Genomic DNA, 14,033 nt, shown 5'->3' with positions numbered 1-14,033 from the left:
CCATATTTAATCATCATATCTTAGCAAATGTTCTAAACTGGGTACATCTTTACCTGATTTTTTTAGAAACAGCAGTTTCTAAATTAGGTGTTTAGCCACAAACTGATTTAGATCCCAATTAGTTAGGTTTTGTGAAGGGCAGGTCCTGTCTTAAGTACCTAGTATGTTTCTTTGAAAAGGTTATAGGGGCAATGGGCAGTGATCTTTCTGTGCCCACTGCTTATCTCAACATAGCCAAAGCTGTTGACACTATCCCCCATTCTCATAATATTGAAAATTATATAAAGTTAATGTAAACCCCGTGATTGTCTGCTGGATTGAAAATTGGCTAGCCAACAGACCCCAAGTTGTGAAAGTTGCTGGTTCCCTCTCTAAATGTAAATTGCTAACTACTGGTGTGCCACAAGATTCAGCTTTGGGCTCTCTCCTGTATGGCAGTTACTTTCGGAGACAAATGGGCCAATATCCCAAAAGTGTGGATGATGAAGTTTGCTGAAGACTGCAAAGTGGGCACTGTTATCCATTCATCCACTGATATAAAACAGCTCTAGCAAGGGCTGGAACATGCACGTTCATGATATATCAAAATTGTCTCAAACTAAATGAAAAAATACAGCATAGTAGCATTCGACAGAAAGGTAGATTTTCATCGTTCCCACTGCCTCAGTTGTATTTTGGGTTATTTGCCAAAGTAAGCCGATACTGGCCAGCCCTCAAAAGCTCCAACTCCCCTCTCTCTTCCTGTGGCAGCTGATTAGCTGAACATATCCTGAGAGGAAAGCCTTCAGCTGTGTCAGGAAGTGAATGCGCAGTCTTTTTCTGTCAATGACATCCAAAGAAGAAAGTCCTCTGATTCTTCACAGGATCGATCCATTGGTGATTTTTTTTCTGGCTTAATACTTGGATAAATCCTTTTTGGAAACCCTTTCTTCTCCCTGTTTGGGGACCCCTTCCTTTCATTTTATTATTGTATGTATCATTATCTTTCTATTTTTATGTTTATTGTAAAAAAATATTTATTTTAATAATTCATTTCCAACAGTGTTTACAGCAATTCCTGTGGGATTTTATGAGTGTAGCAGTATCTATTTGGCTTCTGTCTTTAATGAATGCTTGTTTTTATTCTTTCTGAGAAAACTTCCAGTATTTCTCTCAAAAGTGCAGTATGTATGTATGTATGAATGCTGTTAGACACTAAAGTATGTCTCATGTAGTCAGAACCTGCCTTTGCTGTTATTACTCTGCTTTATTTTCAACTTTTGACAGGAAAATATCGCAGAACTTGGATTTTTCAGCATTTATACATTATTTACTGTATGTATATTTCTGCAGTGTGTATTTTTAACATTGGATTACAGTTTTACTCTTAATGAAATTACCTGAATGTATTGTGGAGATTTTGCTCTCTCTGACAAAAAAAATATAGGTGCAGGTTCAATAAAGCCTACACTGTCTGCTAAAACTTTGTGCGCGTCGTGGCACAACCCGCACATGATAGCGCACCATTTTGTACTCAGTAAGTGCTCTACATGCAGTGCAGAGCTGCACAAACATGGTAGACATTGCGGCATGCTAATTACAGGATAAGCAGCTGAATTGTATGCTAATCAAACAATCCAAGATGGAAGAGATATTAAGCAAGCTATAAAGCAACCATGTAGACTCAGTGCTGGTTTTCCCTGCAAATTCCAAAGCCTGTTGGAATACAGCCATAGAAATTAGGCTACATGGAAAGAATATTAGGGGCTACTGTTGCTCTTTTTCATGTGTATGTGTAGCAGGCCCATGTCTATACTGCTGCTGCTGCTGCTAATAGACCATGGCCAAGAAGGAGAAGGGTTTTTAGACTCCAATTAACTTTTCACAGTCTGCATGAGTTGGAAATTGTAGAGCACTACAGGATAGATAATGAAGCACTATAGGCACACTGCAACCTCTGTCATCCTCAACTGAGAGCAAGAGCAAACTGAGGAGAACCCATAACAGTGGAGACCAAGGTATGTATAGCACTTAGAATTTTAGCTTCAGGAACCTTCCAGAGACCAACAAGGGACATGCCAGGGGTGTCACAGGCATCAGCATCCAGGATGGTTCATCATTTCCTGAAAGCTATGCTACAACATGCCATTGAGTACATATATTTTCCCTCGACACCTGAGAACAGAGCCAGAACTGTGCAGGAGTTCTACCCTGTAGCACACTACCCTGAAGTCCTGGGTGTGATCGACTGTATGCATGTAGATATCAAAGCACCACCAGGGAAACAGGGAAGGGTGTACAGAAATCGAAAGGGCTACCATTCCATTAACTGCCAGGTCATGTGTAATGCTAAGGGAGTCATCCTGAATGTATGTGCTGGTAACCCAGGCAGCTGTCATGACTCGCATATCTGCCTCAGCTGTCAACTATATGAGAAGTTTACTGGGGGATATCCCACAGGGTCATTTGCTGGGGGATGCAGGTTATGCACTGAGACCATGGCTGATAACTCCCATCAGAAATGCACACACAGCAACTGAAGAATGCTGTAATGAGGCACACGCTCAAACAAGAAGTACCATAGAGCGTGTGTTTGGACTGATGAAGTCATGGTTCTGGTGCCTAGATATATTTGGGGGAGCCCTGCAGTACAATCCCTATACATGTTTTGAAATATTCACGATGTAATGGGATCCTATCTCGCCTACATTCATAACTGATGGGTTCGGAGCTGATTCGTCGGCTCCGACTCGGCCACTATACACTAGAACGAAGTCTCTCATTGGCTGGGCTACCCCTTATCCCATAATGCACCACGCCTGCTTCCCCAGATCTCGTTTTCCGCTTTTCAAGACGGACGTGGTCTCGACTTGGCTGGAGCCAAGTGTTTTTTTCTTGACCTTTTGGTCTTTTTTGACTAGGGTTTCTCTCAGAATTTAAACAAACAGCTGTTTTAACAGCTTTGTGAGCATTTGTGGTCAGTTTTGTGTAAAATTAAATTTTATTCTTTTTCGCTCTACTAGTGTACTGGGCAAGGCCCGTTTAAGTTAGAGGGCCTTTGCCCTTATTGTATGTCTATCTAATTTCTTGTTGCGCGACTGAAATAGTTTTCGGGCTAAGCCCGTTTAAGTTAGAGGGCTTTGGCCCACGTATTTCCTTACTTCGGTGTATTTGACCTGTTGTATCGGGCTAAGCCCGTTTAAGTTAGAGGGCTTTAGCCCATACATTAGTTACTGTTTTTTTTCTGGCTATCAGTTACCTGTTTTTTCTACTGTACCCAAAATGTCTAAAGAGCAGAAATCAGGGTTCAAAAAGTGTGCAAAATGTAATTATAAAATGTCTATTACAGACAGCCATGCTGTCTGCTTGTACTGTTTAGGGCCTAAACATTTACAGGATAGTTGCAGTGTGTGTCACGCTTTTTCCTCCAGGGTTCTCCAGGAGAGAAAAAAACAAGCTGATACTTAGGGGTCTGATTAAGCCTTCATTTGAGGAAGCTTTGGCTTCATCTCCAGCTTCTAAAAAGAAGAGATCGTCGGCTCTGACCAGTCCGTCGGGCCCGACACCCAAGAAGCATAGATCGTGGCTCCGACCAGTCCGTCGGACCCAACAGATCGACTTCTTCTTCCTCGGCTCCAATGGCTTCGGAGCCGATGGCTGAAGGGTCTGCCTCGGTGCTTCTTCCCTCGGCTCCATTGGTGTCGGAGCCGCAGGTTAGTGCATCGAGAGGCCAATCTCCTACTTCGGCTCCTTTGGTCTCGGAGCCGTTGGAGGTGTGCAGCTCAGACTCTTCCCCCTCGGCTCCGGAGCCTCCTTCGGTGCCGACACTGTTGCAAACGGTTCCGGTCTCGGGTCCGATAGTGCTGGAACCCTTTTGGAGCCGATCTCCTGCTTTATCGGAGCCGAGGCAGAAGTCTTCTCGGCCCCAATCTGTTTCCTCCAAATCCTCTAGGTTGTCGGATTCGGATTTGGATAAGGGTTATCCAGAGGCTGTTCCAGTCCCCAGTTTTTACTAAAATGATCTCGGCTCCAGCCCACGCGGCTTCGGAGCCGATTCCACATCCCATGCATTTGATTCCTCCTCCGACCCCCTTGGAGCCGTTGGAGTCGGTGCAGGTAGAACGCAGCGGAATCGTCCAGTCGGAGCAGGGACCCCCTCGGAGTTTCTCTGCTCCGACCTTCATTCCTACCCTGTCCTCGGTGTCAGGGTTTGATACCGGGTCTTCCTCGGTGGGGGCCGAGGGCAACACTGTGGAGCTCGCCTCTTCGATGCCCGGTCTTCCCCTCGGAGCTTCGGCTGCAGGTATTCCTGGTACCGCCGTGGTCTCTCAGCAAGTGCCCTCTACAGAGTCTGGAGGTCCTGCTTTTGAGGCCATGAGGAGTGCGCTGGCCATGATCTTGCCGGTTCAGCAGGTTTCTACCTCACCGTCCCAAGTTTTGGGTACTGGTGCCTCTGGAGACATTCTTTCCCATGACAGTGGGGCCCCAAGGCCTGAGGATACCCCCTTAGAGGATTCCCCTTCTTCCAGGGGGTCCTTCTGAATCTGCTTCGGATGAACCCTCAAGGAAGAAACTGTGTAAGAGGAAGCACGTTGATTCCCAAGATGAATCCGTCACTTCAGATACTGACCTCGATGATGCGGAGGGGTCCACTAAATCGTCCTCGGATGACGTCTCCTTCTCGGATATTCTTGAGATCTTGAGACAGAGAGGCGATTGGCAATCCAAAGCCCCTACCGCTGAGGAGTCAGTTTTCCTCAAGGCCTTCGGGGCCCAGCCCTCCTCCTCCTGGGTGTCTCCACCCTTCGACGAGTTATTAGATCTAATCTCTCGGAGGGTGTGGGAACATCCTGATACAGCGGAACCGGTGCCTGCCAGGCCTAATAAGTTTCTTTCAGCCCCTCCCCAGAAGGAATTCCTCACTAAGGGTGCTGCAGTTGATGCTATGGTGGTGGCATCTGCTACTCAGCAGGACGTGGCAGAGGCTTCAACGTCTATTCATCCTTCTAATAAGGATTCTAGGAGCATGGATAGGTACGGGAAGCGTTCCCTTTCTTCAGCGACCTTTACCCTGCGGTCGCTGAACTATCTCTGTCATTTTACAAGGCTCCAAAGGGACCTCCTCAAGGAGTTAGGAAAGTCCCTTGCGGGTAACCTTCCTGAGGCGTTAGCACAGACCGTAGGTGCCCAGATGACTACCCTATCTTCTATTGTCAACTCGTCCATGAGGCTCATTTTCTTTGCAGCCGAAGGGGCGAGTAGAGCAGCGGGCACAGGAGTGGCTCTTAGGAGACAAGCCTGGTTACGCTTGTGTCCACTCGCGGAGGCCTTTAAGTCTTCCTTCGCCGACGCCCCCTTTGATGGGTCTTCTTTGTTTGGACCCAAGGTGAAGGACACACTTACTCGGTGCGAGCAGGAGGGCAAGACCTTGACTGCCGTTGGGGCCCATTTTTCTGCTCCCTCTAGACCTTATCCCAAGGCCCAGAGAGGAGGGAAAATGTGGTTCAGGAAATCCCAAAAGTTCTTCTCTACTCCACCGAGTGATCCCCCCTCCAGAGGCAGGGGGGGAATTCAGGAAGATGCCGCCCTAGAGGTGGCAGAGGCCCCCGTAACTCTGGAGACCGTGACTCCTTTCGTGGTTCCTCCTACCCTCAACATCCCTAGGATGTGGCCCGGCTGTGCTTCTCCGGAGCCGGTCGGGGGTCGTTTTGCGAAACACCCACAGGCTTGGGAATCGATAACCAAGGATCAGTGGGTGCTTCGCATTGTAACCGGAGGCTACCTCATCCCCTTTTTCAAGCCCCCTCCTCCTACAAGGAGAATCCCGAACGTGCCACCCAGTCAACGGGATCTGGCAGCCGTAGAAGTTTCAAAGCTGCTAAGCAAAGGGGTCATCCAGCCCATCCCCGCCAACCAGATCGGATCAGGAACTTACTCAAGATTATTTTTGGTGCCAAAAAAGACAGGGGACGTAAGGCCCATTTTGGACCTAAGCTCTTTAAATCGTTTTGTGAAGAAGTCCAAGTTCCGGATGGTCACCCTTCAGTCCATTCTCCCGTTATTGGAGAAGGATGTCTGGATGTGCTCCATAGACCTCAAGGACGCTTACTATCACATTTTGATACGTCAAGAGTCCAGGAGTCATTTACACTTCCGCTTAGGAACCAGTCATTTCCAGTTTCGTGCACTGCCCTTTGGTCTCACCACAGCCCCCAGGGTGTTTACCAAGTGTCTGGCAGTGGTGACAGCTCACCTGAGAAGTCTAGGATACCAAGTGTTTTCCTATCTCAACGACTGGCTCCTCACTGCCACCTCCAAGCATCTACTGATTTGGGCGCTGATGGCCACAGTAACCTTGGGTCTCTCGCTAGGAATCACTTTCAATTGGGAAAAAATCTGTGCTGCGGCCATCTCAGCGTATCACCTTTATAGGCGCAGAGTTAGACACAAAAAGGATGTGGGCATTTTTGCCATCAGAGAGAATTCAGGTTCTACAGTCACAGGTTCTAAATTTGTTACCCAAATCTCGAGTTCCTGCCAGACAGATTCTTCAGTTGTTAGGTTCGATGGCTGCAACTATCCTCCTAGTACCGTTAGCCAGGCTGCACATGCGGATGCTGCAATGGCTATTATCGGTTCAATGGTCATACCAAGAACTTCCCCTGAACCACCTGGTTCTGATTACGGACAGTTGTCGTCGGGACCTCCGTTGGTGGCTATGTCGGTCCAACCTGGACCGGGGGCGTCCTTTCGCACTTCAGCCCCTTGTTGGCACAGTGACCACGGACGCCTCCCAGATAGGGTGGGGGGGGTCATTATCTGGACAGATCTGTCCAAGGCATTTGACAGGATTGCGAAGCGCACCTTCACATCAATATCCTGGAAATGAGAGCGGTGCTTCTGGTTTTACAAGCACTTCATTATGCTCTCCCCCAAGATACTATTGGGATTCTATCCGACAACATGTCGGTAGTTTGGCACATAAACAAGCAGGGCGGAACCAGGTCCTACCCCCTTTGCAGGGAGGCCTTGAGAGTATGGCGCTGGGCCATAGCCTCTCGATGTTTCTTAGTAGCCACGCACATTCTGGGAAAAGCCAATGTGATTGCAGACAGGCTCAGCAGGACTCTCCTGTTGCCCCACGAGTGGTCCCTCAACAACAGAGTGGCTGCGCAGATCTTCACCAAATGGGGCCTCCCTTGTTGCGACTTGTTTGCCAGCCCCAACAATGCGAAGTGCAGAGAGTTCTTCACTCTGACACCCTCTCAGGGGCAGTCTCCCAGGGACGCTGTAGCCCACAATTGGCCCCCGGGTCTGCTTTATGCCTTCACCCCGATTCCCCTTTTCCCGAGGGTGATTCAGAAGGTTCTTCATGTCGGGTGCCACATGATTTTGGTCGCCCCACATTGGCCCCGTCAGGTTTGGTTCCCATTCCTTCAGAAGTATGTGGTACAGGGCCCCTGGATTCTGGACCCAGTGCCGGGTCTGTTGTCCAATCAGTCGGGACACTCTCATCCGTCCCTCAGGTCGTTGCGACTGGCTGCTTGGTTACTCCACTTCCATCCTTAGTTAGAGATCTTTCTCTTTCTTCGGAAGTGATGCACATCTTGTCCTCTTCCCACAAGCCGTCTACCATTAAGCTGTATTCCAGCAAATGGAAAAGGTTTGTTTGTTGGGCCCAGCAGCGAGGCATTGATCCTCTTATGGCCCCAGTTCCGCAGGTCTTGGAATTTCTAGCTTCATTGTTTCATTCAGGCTCTTCAGTCTCCACACTTAAAGTTCAACTAGCGGCTATATCTAATTTTCATGTTGCTATAGAGCCTTCTTTAATGGCTAACAGACTTTGCAAGTCCTTTCTTAAGGGAGCCTGGCTCCTCAGGCCTCCTATGGCTCATCCCGTGCCCCCTTGGGACTTAAATTTGGTTCTGGCCTCTTTAACTGCCCGTCCCTTTGAGCCGGCAGCCACTTGTGATATAAAATTCCTGTCGTGGAAAACTGCCTTTCTAGTGGCAATAACTTCTGCTAAGCGGGTTTCAGAGCTTCAGGCTCTCTGTTCATCCCCTCCTTATTTGATTTTTCACAAAGACAGAGTTTCCCTTAGATTGAATCCATCCTTTTTGCCTAAGGTAGCATCCCCTTTATGCATTCAGCAATCATTGGAGCTCCCAGTTTTCTTTCCAAATTTTTCTAATAGAGCAGAATATACCTTCCACCAGTTGGGTGTTCACAGGCAACTGCATTTTTACTTAGATAGGACCACTCAGACACGAAAATCTGACCAACTGTTTGTGTCCTTTGCGGAGAATAGGTTAGGTCTACCAGTTGCCAAAACCACCATTGCCAATTGGATTAAGGATTGCATCTCTTTCATTTATTTCCAGTCAGGCAGAGAGTTGCCTTTCCCACTCAAAGCTCATTCTACCAGGGCTATGGCCACCTCTGTAGCTTTTCACTCCAAAGTTTCAATAGATGATATTTGAGTGGCTGCTACTTGGTCTTCTCCGCACACCTTCATTTCTCATTACAAGGTTGATGTGGCTTCCCGAGGCAGAGCTTCATTTGGTTCCGCAGTTCTCAGGAGTGTGCTCCAGTGAGCCACCCGGGGTTTTAGGTGCTAGGGACGCTGTCCCATCAGTTATGAATGTAAGTGAGATAGGATCCCATTACATCTTTTAGTTATGTACTTACCATAACTTTGGATGTATGGGATACATCTCGCCTACATTCATACATACCCACCCTCCTTCCCCCTACCTTTTGGATTTGGAGGAAATATTGATCTTGCTAAGCTCTCCTCTGGAAGGGCTCTGGTTGGTTATAGTTATTGGTATGTGTTCTGTACCTGTATGTATGTATGAAAGCGAACAAACAAGATCTGGGGAAGCAGGCGTGGTGCATTATGGGATAAGGGGTAGCCCAGCCAATGAGAGACTTCGTTCTAGTGTATAGTGGCTGAGTCGGAGCCGATGAATCGGCTCCAAACCCATCAGTTATGAATGTAGGCGAGATGGATCCCATACATCCAAAGTTATGGTAAGTACATAACTAAAAGTTCTGTGCCATGCTTTACAGCATTATCCTGTGAAAAACAGCTTCAGCAGGAACAGGAAGGGGAAGGGCCACACAACCAAACCACCAGTGGCAAGGTAATCACATCCACATGCAGAAGAGGAATCAGAGAGGGATCCAGCAGTTGCTGCAGGTGTAGGCAGATGTAGACATGCACAATATGCCTTCTCACTGGCCAAGAGGCAATGGATAGCATACATGCTCACCACCTAAGGGGCTATAACCTTAATTCTACACACACACACATACAATAACATTGATGCCAGTCAATACCGACAACCTTTATTAGCCATATAATGGCTGTGTACTGCTAGCATCAGACAGAGTCAACCCCAAACTAAAACTCTTGCTACTGCTGGATTTCCAAGGTAAGTGTTGAACCTGGAATTGAAAAATAAATGTCTAAGAATACAAATGAAAAGTATATCATTGCATACTGTTACTTGGTAATGTAAGTATAAGGTGTGTGATTTTCACAGCAATTACATCAAGATGTGACAACAGTCAACTATATGAATACATGTGTTCTCTAGCAAGTAATAGGCCTCATGTCTAAAATGTACATATTTTCACCGAATGTCTTCAGTTTGGCCTCATACTTTTGTAATGGACGGCGCAGTGGTGCAGCGTTAGTGTTGTCACCTCACAGTAAGAGGTTCTCCGGTTCGATTCTTGGCTGGGGTGCCTTCTGTGTGGAGTCTGCATGTTCTCCCTGCGTTCGTGTGGGTTTCCTCTCACATTAGAAAGACATGTATCTGGAGCATTTCTCCCCAGGCCTCCTCTGAAAATTGGCTTTGTTCCAAGTTGGACTTTCCTGGTTAACAAATGTTAAATAAATAAATAATGCCAAATCATTAAAGAGTGAAGTTAGAAAATAATGACACACATTTCACTTTCAGACTTCGTATCAATCAGAACGGACATAAAAATAGTAATGCAAAGCCTGTTATTCCATCAACAGTCTAAATTTGTAAAACCACAGTGTTTAAAAACTCTCCCCATTTTTGAGCCTTTGTCACACTTTTATTTATGGCTTGATCCAGCTTTGTTGATCTAAGAGTTTGGGAGGGATGTAAACATTACAAAAACTTGTAAGAAAGCAGTACAGTTTGCAAAACAGCATCACAAAAACAGATATATACTAAGCACTAAGTCAGTTATGCACCCTGAGCAAACCTTGAGCAAAAAAAAAAATAAAAAACTTATGTATCCCTGAATCTAAAAGATAGAAAACAAGCATATGGTACAGTTATCATCATTTGCACAGGGTGTTTTGTGTGTGTGTGTGTGTGTGTGTGTGTGTGTGTGTGGGGGTGGGGGGGGTGGATGCAGGAGGCCTAGGCTGACACAAAAGGTATTAAATGTGTGTGAGTAAGAAAGAAAAACAGGCAGATATTTGGATAATGTATCAAATGGCCACTGAGACAGAATGAGCTATAAGCTTCATGGCTGACCCATGTAACTGTTATGTGAGTGTGTCAGTATGGGCAGTCAAGGTGAAATGTGTGTGTGAGTCTCTGCAAGAACACAACCATGCTCTGTGCTAGCTCTACATCCTAGCATGTCAGATAGGTATGAACTGTGCATGGTAGAGGTGACAGTTCATCATCATTGTCTCTGATTTTGAGAACTGGCTTTGCCAGGAGTTGCACTGGCATGTCCATGCCCACAGCCAAAGGCACTGCTGCTACTTGAATGTGACTGATGTCTGCTGGACAAGCTCTCCTCACAAGTACGCCCAGAACCATGACCCCATGGCCTGCCATGTCTGAGTGTGGATACCTTAACCACTGATGGAGCAGTGGAAGTAGTGCCACTTCAGGAGCATGATTATGCACAGTCACATTGGCTAACATCAGATGATGTGTTGACCTACATCCACGTGGATGCCTTCCCCCTCCCAGTAGACAGTCCATCACAGACACCACCCATTCTAATGTGTCATTCATCAACTGACTTATCCATTGAATCAACAACATGGTGGAGGCAGTCATGCATGTCAGTGTGTGCCACATCTACAACCCTAAGCATGTCGTCAGAGGCCCTATTGGAATGTGCCTGTTTCTCTATGATGACCCTAAACATACACCAAGTGGCACAGAAGGATACACCGGGATCAGGTGGAAGATGGACAGAGGGCTCCTGTGAGCACCCCTAACAAACCTCCGGTGTGGCACCTTACCCACACTTTTGCTACAGCGAGAGTCAACAGGCACTAAAGCTGCTGTAACCACACTACCCTGATCAAGTGTCTCACCCTCCACCTGTCCAATATCTGAGGGCTCATTGGAATGGGTTTGCGTAGGCCCACTGGCTGTGTCCAGTGGAATTACAGGGGATGGCTGAATGTCAACCTTAGTGTCAGATTCAACCTCTACACCCTCCCCAACTGTGCCTAGCTTTGGCCACCATCATCATTAGAGTCTGATGATACTCTGACATAAGGTGGCAAGAGTCTTACACTTACACTGTCAAGATCACCTATGATAATAAGAAACAAACACAGAAAAGAAATTAATAGCTACATTACTACAGTTTAATCTACAGGAGATTATAAATGTCACGTTGAAAGATGCTACTAATTTGTACAAGCACCAAGTGTATAAGCAAACAAAAAATACTAGCAGCTCACAGCAGGTATATTCAATATAAGAACGATGCTCACAAATAGAATCCAGTAAAATGTTTTAATAGAGAAAAAGACAGGTAAGAAGGTCTGATGAACGTGCATACCTGTCTTTTTCTCTATTGAAACATTTTACTGGGTTCTATTTGTGGGCATTATTCTTATATTGGATATACCTGCCATGAGCTGCTAGTAGTTTTTGTTTGCTTATACAGTTTAATCTATGCTAACACAGTAACGCTGGTGCCACTATCACAGACACTGCAGCAATACATGCACTTTCCTGACACTCACTCACACATACAGATGTATGGATATTTCTGTCAAATGCTTATCAGTACTAAAATAAAAATGTTTGGCTTACTACGTGTAGATGAATCCACACTTGCTAGGGAGGATGGTCCTAAAAGAAGTTAAGCAAAATATAAGGACACCATCATCACAATAACCAAGGCTTTTTTGTGATGTCATGCATTGGTACAGAGCACCAGCACCTCAGCCACTACTACTGTTTTTTTTTTATTTGAAAAAAAAATTACGTTTTTTTTTTAAGGGCATTCATTTTTAAGAATGCAATTTGTGTCTGGTCACACAGAAGTAGAATACAAAAACAGGTTGCAAACATCTGTTACATCTGTGCGACTGATTGTTTACATCTTTGTTTTCCTCATGGGTGGAATTTGAATTCCGGAAGAGATTTGGACTGCGAACCACAAATGGACAAGTGAGAGGTAGGTGTGTGTGTGTGTGTGTGTGTGTGTGTGTGTGTGTGTGTGTGTGTGTGTGTGTGTGTGTGGTGTGTGTGTGTGTGTGTGTGTGTGTGTGTGTGTGTGTGTGTGTGTGTGTGTGTGTGTGTGTGTGTGTGTGTGTGTGTGAAAGAAGTAGGTAGGCAGGTAGGTAGGGGTGTATGTGCGTATAAGAAGTAGGTAGGTAGGAGAGTGTGTGTGTATGTGTAAGAAGTAGGTAGGTGTGTGTGTGTGTGTGTGTGTGTGTGTGTGTGTGTGTGTGTGTGTGTGTGTGTGTGTGTGTGTGTGTGTGTGTGTGTGTGTGTGTGTAAGAGGGACATAGGTGTGTGTGTGTGTGTGTGTGTGTGTGTGTGTGTGTGTGTGTGTGTGTGTGTAAGAGGGAAGTAGAGGGTCATACCTCTCAGTTGTCCAGATTTTCACAGAATGTCCAGATTTTTCTCATATTTTTGGTCTGTTTCTTATAGAAGTGTGATTTTCTGGCATTTAAGGACTGAAGTCAGAAAATAATGGCAAACATTTAAGCTTTAGACTTCATAAACTTCAGAAAATTCATACTAATGCAAAACTTGTTGTTCTGTCAACTTTCCTAGTTTGTAAGCAATATTTAAAATATGTCCCTATTTTTGGGCTTTTGTCCCCCTACTATTTGTGACTTTGGCCAGATTTCTTGCTCTAAGAGGTTGACAGCTATGGGGCGATATGAGAGGGCGGTAGTGGTTGTATGTGTGTGCATACCTCTCAACTATACAGATTTTCACAGAATGTCCAGATTTTTGCCTTATATTTTGGCCTGCTCCTCATGAAAATTATTTTTTTCACAAATCACTGGGATGATTTAAGGATTAACGTTATTAAATAATGACATGCATTTGAGTTTCAGACTTCATATACTTCAGAAAATGCATTCCAACACACATCCTGTTATTCTAGCAACTTTCTAAGTTTATAAGAGGAATAATTAAAATGTGTCCTTAGTTTTGGGCCTTTGTCCCCTCCCATTATGACAGGTTTTGTCCAGATTTCTTACACTAAGAGGTTGAGAAGAATGGTGTGTGTGTGTGTGTGTGTGTGTGTGTGTGTGTGTGTAAGAAAGAGGGAGGTGTGTGTGTGTGTGTGTGTGTGTGTGTGTGTGTGTGTGTGTGTGTGTGTGTGTGTGTGTGTGTGTGTGTGTGTGTGTGTGTGTGTGTGTGTGTGTGTAAGAGGTAGGTAGCATACCCCTCAGCTGCCAGGTTTTTGCAGAATGTCCATATTTTTGTCTGTTCCTCATAAAAAGGATTGAAGTTGCTAAATAATGACAGACATTTGAGTTTTAGACTTCGAATCCTTCAGAAAAATGTATACTAACACAAATTCTGTTATTCAAGCAATTTTCTGCAGTCTTACATTTTAAGGACAATGGCAGAAAATGCATTACAGACTGCATGCCTCAGATTACTGCTCAGATAAGAGAAGAATGAACACCATAAAAAGAGAAGACAGAGCTGCATTACTGCAAACAAGAGTCATAAATGGTTGTGTGATCACTTATTGCACTACATGTGAAATTAGCACATGTACAAGGAACCCAGAAGTGTCCAAGTGCAATATGTCTTGTTAATACCGTGGATGATTTG

The 14,033-nt window shown here is 45.5% G+C and overlaps 1 protein-coding gene across 1 annotated transcript in view; it reads left to right on the top strand.

The window, feature by feature from the left end:
- Nucleotides 1-14,033, top strand: part of LOC122808678 (alpha-2-macroglobulin-like) — a 2,073,303-nt gene that overhangs the window by 649,212 nt on the left and 1,410,058 nt on the right. The window lies entirely within an intron of this gene.

This window comes from Protopterus annectens, chromosome 8.part0, assembly GCF_019279795.1.
Source record: "Protopterus annectens isolate FY-2018-M chromosome 8.part0, PAN1.0, whole genome shotgun sequence".
NCBI lineage: Eukaryota > Metazoa > Chordata > Ceratodontiformes > Protopteridae > Protopterus > Protopterus annectens.
The sequence above is the reverse complement of the archived record's forward strand: the minus strand, read 5'-3'. Positions and strand labels throughout refer to the sequence as shown.